This window comes from Theobroma cacao, chromosome 4 (genome assembly GCF_053813885.1).
Source record: "Theobroma cacao isolate CCN51 chromosome 4, ASM5381388v1, whole genome shotgun sequence".
Lineage (NCBI taxonomy): Eukaryota > Viridiplantae > Streptophyta > Magnoliopsida > Malvales > Malvaceae > Theobroma > Theobroma cacao.
In genome coordinates this window covers 6,970,325-6,982,362 of record NC_142642.1, presented here as the reverse complement: position 1 = coordinate 6,982,362, position 12,038 = coordinate 6,970,325, and the positions used below count along the sequence as shown (strand labels likewise).

Here is a 12,038-nt window from a genome sequence, read left to right as displayed (position 1 = left end):
TTCTCCCTAATTGTTGCTTGTTCCCTTCCTTGTTCACTCACTGAGTATTGTACTCATGTTTTATAAAAATTCATGTTTTCAGATCAGGTGACTGTTGGACCCTAGATCGAGGAGTCCTCGTAGTTCATCTCCTAGGTATGTGTCTGGCATTCGATAGTAATCCCTTTTATTGTAAATGTCTCCGCTGGAAGTCATGGGTCCTTTTGTATTATGAATACAATCTAACAATGTGAATATGTGTATGCAATGTAAATTGCTAAATACATGACTCGTATAGTGCATGTATATTATTATCTATAATGCCATTATGTTTTGGCTATGTTCACACCCGAAAAAAAAAAAAGTGTGTGTGTATGCATGATATGATAAATTTGTTAAGCAAAGGTAAATGGATAGGCTTGCTTGGGCTTAGTGAGCTATGCTCATTGAGCTCATGCGCCGGTCATGGCCCGAGAAATTGGGTCGTGACAGTGAGAAACTCTCAAGAAGTTCAAAATTTTTCTTAGTCCAAATTTCGCTATAGTGAGAAACCCTCTGTTATGCTGTTACGCTTGTCTTGCTTGGATTCTGCTGTAGTTCTCACTCTTTCCAACTTCATGGTTGATCATGAATCCTTCAACAGTAAAGAATTAAGCAATCAAAATTTGAAATGAGGGGTTTTAATGAGAATTTAAACTAAATTGCATTATTTTTACTATAAGTGCATCATGTTTTCTATAATTTTCCTTATCGTTTGCTTGTTCCCTTTTTATATTCACTCATTGGGTTATACTCACTCTTTTAAACTTTATGTTTTCAGACTCAGAGACAATTTGGACCTAGACCAAGGCATTCATGTGCATTCACCCTTTGGTAGCTATTTTGGCATTCAGTAGTCGTACCCTCACCCAAGGTCACTCCGCTAGTCGTCAAGAGTATTTTGCATGTGCACATGCACATTAGATGTGAAGTGCTAAGATTATTTGTAAACGATATATGTATATTTTGATTGATGCTGCCATTATGAGATGGCAATAAATAAAAATACTTTGGATAATACAAATATAAATATTTGGTCGCTATGTTATATTATCGAAATATGTATAGTTGAGAATTGTGGTTTAGAAATGGTGATGCATGATTGATGAAATGATGAACTCGATTATATAAAGAGGCTTGCATGGGCTTAGTGGGCTATGCCCATTAGGCCCATGTGTCAGTCATGGCTCGAGTTTTGGGCTGTGACACTATTTAAAACTGAATATCAATCCATATGCAAATCTGGACAGAACTTGAATTTGTCAAAAACCACATCTTGTTTCCCATGAAATTGAATCCTTTTCTTGCGAAACTCTTTTATGCATCTTGTTTCACATTGTTCTACGAAATTGAGACACTTAAACAAGATTAGTTACTAAAATAAATAAGTATTAAAAATCAAAATTCGAATATGTGATAAATTACTTTAAAACATAATCAAAATTTAAAACTTACTTGATCTTTTCTAAACGCCTCACATCTAATCAGAATTGGAATTAAACAATAACAACGCATCAGTTTACATTAAAACAAGCCATGGGAGGCTACGATACCACTATTAGGTATGACATGATCAGATTAAACCACAATAGAATAAGAAAAATAAAATGCCGCACCTACTTCAGATCACCTTCATGTTTTAACACAAATAAAAACTTTGAGGGAGACGAAAGCAATTAGAATACCTTTGCCAAGTGATGTGAGAATCACGGTGGCTTCCTCCTTCTTTGATTTAACCTGTGAACATTGAAAAAAAGTGGAGAACTAGAGCCACCCAAGCGTTTGGCCTCTAATAGATGTACACACGACTACAATGGATACTTCTTCAAGGAGAGAGCTTTATAACCATGCCTTTGTGCTAGCAAAGTGGACAGTTGATTGTCCCTTTCTTCTTCACTCAATCTCCAACTACACCATAGAAAATAAACCCTTGTCAAGAGCTTTCACAAGGGGTGACAGCATAAAAGAAAGTCTCAATTTGTATGAAGAGTGGCTAGAAAAAGACCTTTTATAACTAGGGTAAATAACTTATTTATTTGTACATAAGTCCTCAATATTATAACTCCTTATAATATTGACCTAAAACTCAATTAAAATATTTTAATTAAGTCTGTAGTAGATTAAAACCTAGTTATGGATTTAAGTCTAACTTAACTCGTCTTACTCTCAATTCAATCCATAATGTAGCTTTATGTGTGTGATCTATTAAGTTTTTAACATGTTGGCAATGGAATTGAATCATCATCTTTATCAATTAATTTAAATAAATCATATTCATATTAAATTAATGTAATTTCATAAGCCAAGATTGGCATCTAGCAATGCATCATGGCCACCCAATTGTTAAGAGAATCAAAGAGTTCTTCGACAACCTTTAAGTGTACAGTTTATCAGTGTAATTCATTCCCTCAACATATATCCTGAAAATGATAAAAGCTTGGTGTAGTGTTTACTGTTATTGATCTACATATTTGTTCTTGCAGTTAGATCATTAGCTCTATGGAGACTTATGAAACTCATTTCATAATCTCACAATCACCTTAGCCAAGGATTTGATGAAGTTAATATCAACCAAAAACTAATGAAATATGTCCCTGTGAATCTCTTAGGGTGATGATTCCTATCTTGACTACTTATGTGCCTCCACATGCTTCATGTTATACCCAAAAAATCTTGTTTTGGCATCCGTGGTAAGACCCATAGGGATGAAATCAAAGTATAACACTCTACCTATAAGATAACCTAGTAACTCAAGTTTAAGGAGTAGTTACACGATGGATACATGAGACGTATAGCATAGACACTAGAGTGAGATGCCAAATGCACTTCTCATGTTGAGTCATGCTCAATGAATGTGCTTTCTCGTGGGAAGCACCCACATGATAGTTCCAAGTATCTCTATACTTCAACCTATGAAATTAGTTGCTTACTTCACAAGCAAGGAAAATTGCATATGCCAATCTTTAAGCACGTCTCAATAATACAATGATCATGAACTTTTAGGAATAATGCTTTGATGCATAAGGATCTCATAATTGTATCTCAAACAATTCCTTTGTAAGCCATATGTAGTTCCATGGGATTTATCTACATAAGTATAAGTAGTAATTAAGTTACAAACTTATGGATAAAGAACTACCTCAATGTTATTATAAATAACAAAATGTCATACATGAATATCTCAAACTGTGATTCCCATGCACTCACAAATTGGCTTGTAGGACTCATACCAACACTTACATTACAAGCTTAATAAAGATCTATTGATCCTTGAATTAGTGTCTAGTATTTAAAGCATTGGCAAGTTGGCCTATTTGTGCCTCAAGATTTTTAATTGAAGTTGCTTGATTTTGAATGGAGGCATCAGTCCTTGTCATAAATGCATCAGTCTTTGTTATGAATGTATCAGTCTTTGTCATGAATTGCATGAACATATCCTCCGTTGAAGGCTTTTTCTCTAGTATGCGGGCTCTAGATGGAAATCCAGGAGGAAAGTTTGACTTAGATGCTGATGAAGACCCTTGGTTGTTATTCCATGAGAAATTAGGATGATTCCTCCAACCAGAATTATAAGTGTTGGAATAGGGATTGTTCTGTTGCTTATTTCCAACAAATTGACAAGACTCAGAATAGATGGGACATTTGCCATTGGAATATCCTTCCCCATAAAATTCACACATCATAAAAAGAGTTCTAAATAACATTAGCACTCAGTTTATCTTTTTTTTTTGTGAAAAAAGCCAATTGTGTAGAAATAGTGTTTATCACATCTAATTCATGAATTCCAGTAATTTTTCATGTTCTAAATCTTTCAGATGGCCATTGATAATTATTGAAAGCTATCTCTTCAAGCAAATCATAAGCCTTATTGATGGATTTACTCATGAGTGCACCTACAGCGGTAGCATCAATAGTAGTTCTAAAAGGTCCTAGAAAACCATTGTAAAAAGTCTGAACTTGTAGCCACTTAGGTAATCCATGGTGAGGACACCTTCTTATCAAATCCTTATACCTCTCCCAAGCCTCATATAGTGACTTAGAATCAAATTGCATGAAAGAAGTAATATCATTGCACATCTTCACTGACTTAGCAGGTGGGAAGAATTTTGCTAAGCATTTTTTAACCAAATCATCCCAAGTATTAATAGAACTAGCAAGAAGTGAATTTAACCAACTCTTTCCTTTATCTCTCAATGAAAAAAGGAAAAGCCTCAATCTTATGGCATCATCAGTAATGCCTTTAGCCTTGAATGTATTGCAAATATCCATGAAATTTACAATATGAGCATTCATATCATCATTAGGCTAACTATCACGACCCAAATTCTTGGCCATGATCGACGCATAAACCTAGTGGACGTAGCCCACTAAGCCATTATACCTACCAAGAGTGAATGCAAGTGGACTCCTTAGTCTCAATCCCAACTATATATGGATCTGAAAACATGCAATTTAAAAGAGTGAGTATAAACTTAGTGAGTGAACATAAGAAGGGAACAAGCAACGACAATTAATGTTTTACAAAACATGATGCACTTACGATAAACCATGCAATTTAGTCAATTTTTTTTGGTTAAAACCCCTTATTTCAAACTTTGAATATTTAATCCCTTAATGTTACAAGATCCATGATGAACCATAAAGTTGAAAAGAATGAAAATTTCAGCAATAACCAAGCAAGACAAACAAACAGAGGGTTTTCTCACCGCAGCGAAAAGGCATTCTCAATTTCCATATGCTTCGGTTTTTCAAGCATATCTCCCATTACAAAAGTTCAATTGACATGATTTTTAGGTCATTAGAAATCTAAGAGGCTGGGCTACAATTTTAATATTTACCACTTTGCCCAGTTTTGATCAGAAAGTGGTCAAAATATTTGTCAAAGTGAAAGCATTGCACTAGAATTTTGGAACCACCAGAGAGTTTCTCGCTACAACGAGAACCAGGCCAGTGTAACCCCCCCCCCCCAACCCGAGAGTTTCTCGCTGTAGCGAGAAATAGAGCAATTTAGTTAAAAGGGGTATTGTTACATCAAAAAGTCATTTTCTTGCTGAAATGAAAAGCAATTTGGGAGCCATTAACAATGCCAACATACAACACAATCACAATTATTTTCATAAACTTTCTATAACATATATTCATATATATGTATATACATACATCATCATGCATACCATCTTGCCACACTCAGCTCATGTGCACTCCCTACACGCACAATGCAATATCATCATCATGTGCACTCCGTATTCTCACATAGCCGAGTCATCATCAGCTCATGTGCACTCCCACACCGCACGTAGTTGGGTCATCATCAGCTCATGTGCACTTCCACACTACAAATAGTTGGGTCATCATTATCACACAAAAAGAGCATCCAAAGCATAATATACATAGCAATATAATGTGATAATGCATGAACTATTCATATTGCACATTTCACAAGATAGAAACATTTCATCAAGGGCTTGTTCCCCAAGTATATTTTTTAAAGCAAAAACAAATGAAACTTTCAAATGATTTATTTAAACATGTAGGCACTTCCCAAAGCATTTTGAAATGCAAGTCACTCACCAATATTTGTTAAATCTTAGATCGACTCCAATTTCCACTAATGCTCCGAATGGATATGTGGGGTCTCGTTGGAACCTATCACACACAATAGCATCACAAATCAACTTAATTCACATAACCATAATTCTAACAGCTATCTCCTAAATCACGTTCTACTAGTTATTCCTAACTAGCTTCCAATTGCCATTAAGCGGCTGTTTACTTTCACTATTCTACTCACACTAAGGATGACTAAATAATCCTTAACTACAAAACATTCACAAGTCTATCCACTAGCCATTTTCAATAACTTAAAAGTCAACTCTAATTTACTACTCCCCTTGGTAGCTTTGTAATTGAATTCCTTTCCAAAAATTTTTAAGCTATTATAGAAGCTCCCTCTTTCTCTCTCTAAAACACCTAGCTAGTGAGAGGAAGTATGGAAGTAAGACTTTTTAAAGGTTTTAAGGTGAGAGAGTGAAAGAGCACAAAAGGTTCTATGAAAAAGTGCACAAAAGCATGAAAATTGGAGTTAACTTGAGAGAAGTTATGGAGGTTTCAAAACAAGCTTCCATGGAGGATGAAAGCAACGTGAAATGGGAGGAAGAAGAAGAATAAGCTACTGGAAAATGAGAAGAAGCTGCTAGAAAATGATATTTATAGCTAAAGCTTATCCAAACTCCGTTTAAATTATGAAAATGCCCTTAACAACTTGGCTTTGTCTTCCTCCAATCCTTTGTGCAATCTTTTTACTCTTTTGACACTGAGACAAAGTCCATAATAGTCTAGAAATACTTGGGTTCACGAAAACTTAAAAATTTAGACCTGAGATGAAAAATGATAATTTTGCCCTTACCTAGGAAATCATCATTATTTCTATTTCTTTCGTCATTTTATCTTTATTTTTATCATTCATTTATGCCTTAGGCCTACTTAGGCTTTAATAATGTTTCAAAGCATACTTCTAGGGGCTCACTAAGGAAATGACGAAATTACCCCTAGTCCGTGATATCGCGTCTACTTCTAGCTACGAGTCTATAAAGATCAAGGTTTCACACTAACCCCTAAACTAAACAGTAGTCTGAATCATTTGAATAATTGATGGCTTAATTTCAAAGTTGTTGGCTTGAATATGAGGTCTTCGATACTAGAGTGGAGATTTTGTACTTGTGGAACTGCATAATCCCTCAAAGACTTGGTTTCTTCCTCTTGTTGATCAACCATTGTTTTACTTGGAGTAGAAACTTTTTTATTTTTCCCCCGAAGTCTTCAAAAAGTCTTTTCGATTTCTAGATCAAAAGGAATAATTTCCAAATTTCGAACTTTTCGCGTACAATGACCAAAAGTACCTGAAAAATTAAAGAAAAGAAAAGTCTGGATTAAAATTAAGAATGATTGGTATTAATATTAACAAGAAAGAACTAAAAGTCAACTCCCTAGCAACGGCACCAAAAACTTGTTGTTCAATTTTCTACCCGCGCAAATATACGTATTGCAAAGTTATTCTAATGATAAGTAGAGTGTCGATCCCACAAGGAATTGAATTAATTCTTACTATTAATTGCTAATATTACACACCCTAATTTTATCCAAACACTAAAATTTTAATTAAAAAACACAATTTAAAAACTAAAACTACTCTAAATTTACTCAGAAAAATTACTTTTGTAACCTCGATTGACATTTAGACCTAAGATTATTATGTCCCTTAACACTTCATCTGAATATTATCTCTCTCTCTTAACTTAGTTTAATGGATTAATTTGTTAACCTAAAGTCCTAAATTATTTACAAGTCTCTGTCAAGTTTCTCAGTAAAATATCGCTCGCAATTAATTTACTATATGTCTATGCAAATTAAATTGAAGACAGATTCATTAAGTTCATGCTCTAATTTTGGCTACGTATGTCTTATAGGTGTATGTCTACCCTATATGCAAATCAAACCACCTAATCAACTAAATGCATTTGATTATACGTTATTCTATTCAAGGTCTACCTAAATCTCTTTCATCAAGTTTTAACTTAAGTTTCCAATTCAATCTAATTGGTGGCCAGTCAACTAAAAGCATTAAGAACAGAATAAAATAAATAACTTAAAACCATAAAACATAAATAAAAGAGAGATAAATAAATTAGACTACATATTGAGTTCAATCATAATCTTAGATAAATGAATTAGTTCCCTATCAAGTCACACATCATCATCAAATAAAACTTAAACATTAAAAACAAGACCAAGAAAATAAGAGAATAACAAAAAGATAGAAAAAACCAAAAACTATAATCTTGATCTCCAAAACTCCTTGAATTCTTCAAATTCTTCTCAACTTCAATGCTTTTGTGACCTGATTCTTAGCTTTCAATCTAATGTTTCGTTATATCCTCAAAGTCCTCTAAAAGGTTGTTTTTATAAGGCTTTGAAGTTAGGCCAAGTTGAGTGAAGAAGAAGTCAATTCCAATTAGGATTTCCTCATCAAACTATGTGGACTGTGGCCTTGACCATTTAAATAGCAAAAATCGTAATTGTTCTAAGACTACTATAGTTCTCCAACTTCAACAAGATTTTTAACCATCTTCTAGGCCGAACTGGGAAACATGGTGAACATGAAAGTTGTAGTTTTTTCTCTTAGCTTTCCAATGGTCTAAGAATGATTTTATTTAGAGATCTGTAGAGAGAGTTATGGTTGAAATACCAAAATATATGTAGCAAAAGTCTACACCTTAAAATTGCTCTCCTTCTTTCATTAAAATTCTTTCTTCATTAAATACTTACAAAAGTACAAATAAATTAACAACAACCTACCTTAATCACATTAACACCAAATTAAGCATAAAATTAACTAAAATTAAATTGACTCACCTGAATTAACTATCCTAAAATAATTTAAATAAAACCCACTAATTTCAATGCATTACTACAAGAACTAAGCTAAATTACTATCAAAATTAAGTCTAAATAACTCTATATCAAAGAGTTATCAGGAACCACCATCGCAGCACTGGAAATTTGTGGCAGCGGCACTGGGCTAGATGGGTGCATCATACAAAAACCCAAGAGCACGATGCCAAGAAATCATGGCCACGGTGCTACCCCAAGTTTCCAAAAATAAAACTTTAACAGAATTTTGAAAATTAGGTTACTTGGAGCCAATTTAAGGGACCTTTTTCAAAGGTTTAAAGGGGGGAGTTAGCAAGCAACAATTCTAGAGAAAAAGAGCCAAGAACAAAGCAAAAAAACAAAATAATTTGAGAGAGAATTGAGATTGTAAAACTTCAATAATTAGTTTCTTTGTCTACTTCTGTGTTTTTCTTATTTTCTTTGACTTGGATTCATGGCTAAATGCCACAGCCTAATTCCTGAGCCATGACCGGAGCAAGGGCCCAATAGGCATAGCCCACCAGACCCAAGCAAGCCTTTCTTTCTTTAAGATCTATTTCTCAAAATTTCTAATGAATGTTCTTTCAAAATTAGACCGTGAGAACCAAGTATATATATATATATATATAATATCCCTAAAATAGGGTTATCAATCTTCAACCCTAACCAATAGGGGTAATCAATCAACATACAGAGTGCATAACAATCTCATAATTTACATTTCAGTAAATATATACACTAACAACATACCTTGACTATCAACGGAGTGACTCTGGGGGTGGGTGCCGCTATAGGATACCATGGTACCTACCAAATGGTGAATACAAATGGACACTTCAATCTAGGTCCCAACTACCTCTGAATCTAAAAACATGAAGTTTAAAATAGTGAGTATAAACCCAGTGAGTGAACATAAGAAGAGAACAAGCAAACGATATGGAAAGATTTTGAAAACAGGATGCACTTATTTTAAAAAACAATGCAATTTAGTTTAATTTCTTGTAAAGCCCTTAATTCAACTCTTGATTATTTAATCCCTTAAGGTGAAGGATTTATAATTCACAATGGAGTTGAAAAGAGTGAAAACTACAGCAAATATCCAATCAAGACAAGCAAAATAGAGGGTTTCTCGCTGCAACGAAAAGGCATTCTATAGCATATAGTATAAGAATATTTTTTATTTTCATAATTTATCTATAGCATATATATATATATATACATGTACACCACCGCCGCCTTACTCAGCTCATGTGCACTCCCTACACACACAAGGCAATATCATCATGTGCACTCCTTACACACACATTTCAATATCATCATGTGCACTCCCTACACGCACATTTTAATATCATCACACGCACTCTCGTCCACATCATTACCGGCATGTGCACTCCCACACCGTACACCACCGGCACCGTCACGTGCACTCCCACACCGCACGTGCACGGTTATAGCTATTATACAGCATTATCACTCAAAGCATAACACACATATCCACATAATATAGGAACACATGGTTTCATTATATCACATATTTTACCACATAAAACAATTTCATCAAAGGCTTGCTCCCATGCACGTTTTAAAGAAAAGTCTGATAAAACATTTCATGTGATTCAATTAAACACGTATGCATTTATCCCAAAACATTTTAATGCAAGTTCACTCACCTTATGATAGCGGGATATTACATCGCTATTAGTTCAGAGGCGTATCTAGCTATTTCTACTTGTCGGTCACTCGTTATTTCCTCAGCCACACCACCACAGTCTACTATCTTTAGTTTTGCACTTCCTAGCAACAATCCAAATTTAATATTTTTAGTGTACATTGTTTCTACTTTTGTTTTTCCTTCAATCATAAATCCTTATTCAAATAACTTATATCTTGACACATTTTTACCATAGTTACCTTTATCCTTTACTTGTGTAATTCTTTAAATTATAATTATCGGTAACTTAATTATGACTCTAGCACCCATATTAACCTTTTTCTAGCCATTTTCATTCAAATTCGTCTTATATTTCCATACATAATCAACATATATGGCAACAACAATCATCCTCACTTTTACTCAATTATTTCTAAGCTTACAATTAATATAATTGCCTTCTAACCATACCCATGACATCACAATAACCCTACATATTGCACACAATCATTCTCACCATATTAAACCAATCATAGGCTTCAAATTGTAGCATTAAGCTTACCACTTGGTTTTAGCTTAGATTTCACCCAACAAAATTCATAATTTCCTCACACCCATGGCCACCATAGCTGCCACAAAATGATTCACACATTATTTCTCCAAAGATTTAACCAACCATGAGCTTAAAACACAAAAATCCTTGCCTTATGTTTCTTGAATCTTGAGACCCACTTGATATTTCTTCAATTATTCTTGAATAACTCACTACCCAAGCCTCTCACTTTTCTCTCTTTTCTTTCATTGGCCGATTCTTTCTATTTTTCCTTTCAAATGCATGGTGGCAAGGTGAAAATGGCATGGAAGATTGAAAATGGCATGGGAGCTTGAAGGAGTAGATGAAAATATCTTGTGGGTGGAGATAAGAACCGGCCATGAGATAAGAATGAAGAGTCAAAGCTTCCAAAGGAAGCTTTGACCAAGCTAACGACAAAATTACCATTTTACCCTCCAAGGTTTTCACCCTTTTTAATTGTATCCTCCCACAATCTTTTAATTCCAATTTCTTTCCATTTTTCTTCGTTAACACTTGTATCAATAAAATATCAAGTTTATGCTTAAATGCGGTATCATTGCAATATTTAAATATTTACTTCCCCGAGCTAACTTTATTTAATAAAGACACGTGGGCCCCATTAACCTCATCTGAAATTTCCTCATTCCTCTTCTCCCCCACTTAGATTGACCATATACTCCTTCATGAAAAAATTTCGATGCTAAATAAAATATTAATATTTTAATATTATTTTATTTCAAAATTTTTCACTTCTCTCCTTGGCACCTAAAAGGTCTTATTATGCTCCAATTCACTTCTGACTCACTTTTAAACATTCTAATTAACCTCAAATTGGCATCCGATAAGCTTTATTAGTCAACATATCAAAGTACGGGGTATTATAATCTCCCTCACTTAAATAGAATTCGTCCTTGAATTCAAATCAACATAGGGTGAGCAATTAAAGTTCTAAAATTCTACCACATCACTTTCGTTGTCCATTCTTAACATAGGATCTTGGTTTATACATTATATCAACTTCCAATCTTTATAGACAACTCGACAATGTCGTAATAGATGCAATTATGTGTACTACACTTTTTAGATCAAAACAATATTATTCTTCATCTTATAGAGTGAATTCAAATATGCCATTAATTTTAGTTGCACCGTAATCAAATCAACCTTAAATTATCAATCATGCATGTTCACATAACCATTTACAGTTCCTCTACCTTGATCTTTTATCAAACCTTTCAACATTCAAGCATTTATCCCACCATTGACCATGGGTCTAAATCATCAATCAATCTCTATTTTGGTTTACATAAAGATCAAAACGTTTTATCTATTTCATATATATTCAACATTGTAGATGATTTAAAT

At 34.0% G+C, this 12,038-nt stretch overlaps 1 non-coding gene across 1 annotated transcript; it reads left to right on the top strand.

Annotated features, from left to right (window-relative positions):
* The first annotated feature begins 3,991 nt into the window (after positions 1-3,991).
* LOC148763104 (small nucleolar RNA R71) lies at positions 3,992-4,098 on the top strand. The gene has a single exon (XR_016026065.1). It is a non-coding gene; the product is annotated as a small nucleolar RNA R71 (small nucleolar RNA).
* The last annotated feature ends 7,940 nt before the right edge of the window (positions 4,099-12,038 follow it).